The 5,239-nt window shown below is 47.0% G+C and overlaps 1 pseudogene across 1 annotated transcript; it reads left to right on the forward strand.

Annotated features, from left to right (window-relative positions):
* The first annotated feature begins 4,509 nt into the window (after positions 1 to 4,509).
* On the forward strand, positions 4,510 to 4,954 carry LOC308530312 (U6 snRNA-associated Sm-like protein LSm7; annotated as a pseudogene). The gene has a single exon. The product of its transcript is annotated as a U6 snRNA-associated Sm-like protein LSm7 (transcript).
* Positions 4,955 to 5,239: the final 285 nt, after the last annotated feature.

Raw genomic sequence — 5,239 nt, forward strand, 5'->3', positions numbered from 1 at the left:
AGAACTAGCAGTCCTACTCCTTACACATCTTTCCCATGCTCAACCTCCTCCAGTGCTCCCCAGTTTAGTGTGGACACCAGGCCCTAATGCCAGTGCAGGCTGCTCTCTCATCAGTCCCATTACTCACTGTGATTGCCCTCGGCAACAGTTTGGCTGAGAAGGGGGACACCAGAGAAACACCATCTAAGCCAGCCGTGGGCAAACTACGGCCCGGAGCCGGATCCGGCCCGTTTGAAATGAATAAAACTACTGAAATAAAAGACCGTACGCTTTTATATAATGGTGTTTTCTTTGAATTTATATTAGTTCACACAAACACTCCATCCATGCTTTTGTTCCAGCCCTCCGGTCCAGTTTAAGAACCCATTGTGGCCCTCGAGTCAAAAGTTTGCCCACCACTGATCTAAGCTCTGGGCCAAGCAGGCAGGGTCCCAGCCTTCCTGCCAAGCAATACCACTGCAGTCTCCCAGATCATGCCTCCAGGACAAAGCCAAGGTTTTATGCTTCATCCTATAGTCCTAGTACCAGCCCTGGCTGGTTTGTCTCAGTGGACAGAGGTTTGGACTGTGCACTGAAGGATCCCTGGTTGGTTTCTAATCAAGGAAGGACACATGGCCGGGTTGAAGACTCCATCCCCAGTACGGGGCTTCCAGAGGCAGCTTATGGATGATTCATTCTCTATCTCTCTCTCTCCCCCTCTCCCTTCCTCTCTGAAATCAATATAAAAAAATAAATATTTTAAAGTCCCAATACCAGCTTTCCAGTACCATCAGCTCACACTTCCTCCAGATGTGCACACCACTGTGTAATGTCTACCCCCATCACAACTTCAGACCCCAGGTTCACTGCCTCAGCTCTGCCCCCTTCCTGCTCCACACTGTGGACCTCTCTGGACTCACCCATGAAGTTAGCACATGGAATCCAGAGAGAGCTTCTGAGGGTTCAGAAGGATCTACCACAACCCAATTCCTGGGGGACCCCACAGCCTGGGGAAAGCAGGGCATGCGGCTCTGAAATCCTCCCTGCCGCCTCGGACCTTGGTTTCTATACTCAGAGCCCACGTCCGCAGGGGGATTTCAGATACGAGTCACCCCTGTCCACTGGGCCCTGCATTTCCTGTGTCCTCAGAAGCCACAACACTCCTCTCTCCCCTCCTCCTTCCTCAGGGTCCTTGGCGGGGACCTGAGCTGCGGGACGGGACAGGCGCCCTGAGCCCAGGCTGCAGGGTTGAGGGTCAGGAGGCGGTGAGAGCAGGTGTGGGGGGCGGAGGACGCGAACTCACCTCAGCTGAGCAACTGGGCAAGGCCATTGCCATTGGACGCCGTGCGCGGACCCCGGCAGGAGAGGCCGGAGAGGCGGGGAAGAAGCAGGGGCAGCGGAAGGGGATAAAGGGGCCTCTGTTCCGTCACGGACGCGGATAACCTTGTGGCGTCAGCCAGTTTCACTCCCACGTGCGGGCTGAGCTGGTGAGGGCTCGGGCCTTCTCCCTCCGAGTATCAGCCACTGCCCCGCCCACCTGGAGCCCTCCGCCCCGGCCTGGAGTAGATTCTGATTGGAGACCAATAGCCGCATAGAGAGCACCGGAAGTCCATCCCACTTCCGGGTGACGAAAGAGGAAGCCGTTTTCTGACCCTTCATTGCCTAAGCTGGCGGTAGTCCTCACAAGGCCTTCTGGGTAATGTAGGTTCCAGCGTCCACAAGATGGTGGTGGAAGGTTTTTCCATCTCGCTCCAAGGACAACAGCGCCATCTCCCGGTAGGGAGGCTGGGAAATGACCTTCCTCAGATAAGAGACATCTTGAAAATAGCTAGAAAGGAGTCATTTTTCCTGTTAAAGATACTGGGGGTCCTTTTTATGAAAACTCATTATCTGTGAGACCAATGCAGTTCGTCATATTATAGCCCAGTGATGACGAACGTTTTGAGCTCGGCGTGTCATCAATTTGAAAAACCCGAACTTAACTCTGGTGCCGTGTCACATAGAGAAATTTTTTGATATTTGCAACCATAGTAAAACAAAGATTTATATTTTTGATATTTATTTTATATATTTAAATGCCATTTAACAGAAAAATCAACCGAAAAAATGAGTTCGCGTGTCACCTCTGACACGCCTGTCAGAGGTTCGCCATCACTGCTATAGAGGTTTGCCTGAATTACAGAGTCTGGAGAATTTTCGGACACAAATGACGTACTCACACCGCCATAGATGTATGTTACCAATAGTACACAAGAATATTCCACAGACCTATCCAGTTTAATTGGTGGTTACAGCATGGACGACAGATGTGAGTATAAACAAGTTATATTTTCTGTCAGAGAACAGTTTAGACAGCCGCCATGTTAGATGGACGGCAGGACTTGGCACTGCCATGTTGGCCAAATGGCTTGTAGCTCCTCTGGAAGCTGCCCCTTAGCTCCGATCAAGAGCAAGAGTAAGCTCACATGCCACAGGGAATATAAAGCCCAGCTGAACACCTGCTCCATGTGGATGAGCTTCCCTGCCTTATGTGTGCACCCTTCTGCATAGAAGAAAAGATGTTAGCCTTGCTGCCTGGCTCCTGAGTATGTTTTATGTTCTACCAGGACCCATGAATTCGGGGGCTCGCCTTATTTCTGACATGCAGACTGAAGGGTCCTGGACTCTGTTTCTGCCAGTGCTTGTACCTATGCTGCTGGCTCTGTGCCAGTGAGGTCTGGGTGAGTGCCCAGGCTCCCAATCAATCTGTCTCTCTCACATCTATGTTTCTTACACTGTCTCTCACTCTCTCTTCCATTCTACGTACAAAAAAAAGAGGGGGTGGGAAGAATGTGGCACATATCTTTGAAATAAAGAAGAACTAACATGCCTAATATAAACATTAAATCAAATTCTGTTGTTTAATTTTTACTTGAACATCAATAAAGATAAATACACTTTTGAAACAGTGGGAAACTTGAATTCTGGCAAAGTAACTGGTGTTTTTGTTAATGTGAAGATGCCACTGTAATTATCATAGTGAAAGACAATTCGTCCCTTAGAGACTTATTGAAGATATCAGCGGAGTTGATGTTTCAGGCATTCTCTATGAGATAAGATTGCACAAATATTCACAAATTATACTTACTGTAAATGAAATACATATTCATACTGAAAGATGAGCTATGTATCTATAGCTCCAGAACATTAAAACCACATGAAATATTATAAATAACAAATGATGATAGGTATGCATATGTGCAGTGAATCTTTAAAATTCATAAGTCTGTAAGAAGCTTGTACTACTTAAAAATTAGGACCAAGTCGTCCCAGTGTGGCTTACAGTACGAGCATCAACCTATGAAAGAGGAGATTAGGGTTTGATTTCTGTTTTGGGTAGAAGCCTGAAGTAGGGGTTTGATCCCCAGTGTGGGTTATGCAGGAGGCCACTGATCAATGATTCTCTTTCATCATGGATGTTTCTATCACTCCCTCTCCCTTCGTCTCTGAAATCAATAAAAATCTACTTTTTAAAATTCAGAGCAAAAAACACAGTGAAGTATAAACCCAATTGGAACATGTCATACAGCATTAAAACTAAGTAACGTAGTAGAGGAGTTGAAAAGAATCTAAAACTGGCTAGGGCTAGAGATAACTTCTAAATGAAACGAACCTCCAGCACACTGAAACTGGAAGAATGATCACAGGAGTGGTCTGACACTCTCCGCAAAATTCTGACACGGGGCCCTACCTGGTTTGCCTCAGTGGATAGAGCATCTGCCTGGAACTGAAGGATCCCAGGTTTGATTTGGGTCAAGGTGACATGCCTGCGATCTGGGCTGCATCCCCACCCAGTATGGGGAGTGCAGGACACAGCCCATGCAGGATTCTCTTTCATCATTGATGTGTATTTCTCTCACTTCCTCTCTGAAATCAATAAAAAATAAATAATACATAAAAATTTAAAAATTAATAGAAAAAAATCCTCAGGTGAGGATTTATAAAAACAAACAACAACAAAACTTTTTTTTTAAAATATATTTTACTGATTTTTTTACAGAGAGGATGGGAGATAGATAGTTAGAAACATCAATGAGAGAGAAACATTGATCAGCTGCCTCCTGCACTGCTCCCACTGGGGATGTGCCCGCAACCAAGGCACATGCCCTTGACCAGAATCGAACCTGGGACCCTTCAGTCCACAGACCGACGCTCTATCCACTGAGCCAAACCGGTTTTGGCAACAACAACAAAACTTCTGACTTGGGAACCCTGTACAGTGCCCTCTTGTCCATAAAACATCTTCATGATAAAATCAAATCTCACTTCCTTTCAATGTGCGCTTTAACATTCTCACATCCAATGCTAGTCATTCCTGAGGGCTGCTCATTTCAAATCTCTATAGCCCATCACCAAATGATTCACTATCATATAGCATATATATATATATTCTCTTGATTTTTTACAGAGAGGAAGGGAGAGGGATAGAGAATTAGAAACATCGATGAAAGAGAGACATCAGGCCTCGGCTGAGCGGCGCGGCGCGGCGAGATGGCGGACAAAGAGAAGAAGAAGAAGGAGAGCATCTTGGACCTGTCCAAGTACATCGACAAGACGATCCGGGTGAAGTTTCAGGGAGGCCGCGAAGTGGAATCCTGAAAGGGTTTGACCCACTCCTCAACCTTGTGCTTGATGGCACCATCGAATACATGAGAGACCCTGATGACCAATACAAGCTTACAGAGGACACCCGCCAGCTGGGCCTGGTGGTGTGCAGGGGCACCTCAGTGGTGCTCATCTGCCCGCAGGATGGCATGGAGGCCATTCCCAACCCCTTCATCCAGCAGCAGGAGGCCTAGCAGGCGGGGAGGGCACAGACACGGATGCCGTCAGACTTGGAGCTGTCCCTCCTGCCTTAAATGCTGCCCGCAGAGATGGAACTTTCCTTTTTGTATAGGTTATTTTTTGTTTTCTTAATAAAATTGCAAATCTCTCTCAAAAAAAAAAAAAAAAAAGAGAGAGACATCAATCAGCTGCCTCCTGCACACCCCCTATTGGGGATGTGCCTGCAACTAAGGTACATGCCCTTGACTGGAATCAAAACTGGGACACCATCAGTCCGAAGGCCTACGCTCTATCCACTGAGCCACTGAGCCAAACCGGTCAGGGCAGGAATATTTTCTTTTTCAATGATTTGCTCCTCATTCCATAAAGCCTTTGAACATGCCTGTTGAAAACACATCTTTATGCACTGCTGTGACAGTTCAGCCTCAGAAGCAGA

This window comes from Myotis nattereri (assembly GCF_964212035.1).
Source record: "Myotis nattereri genome assembly, chromosome: 15".
NCBI lineage: Eukaryota > Metazoa > Chordata > Mammalia > Chiroptera > Vespertilionidae > Myotis > Myotis nattereri.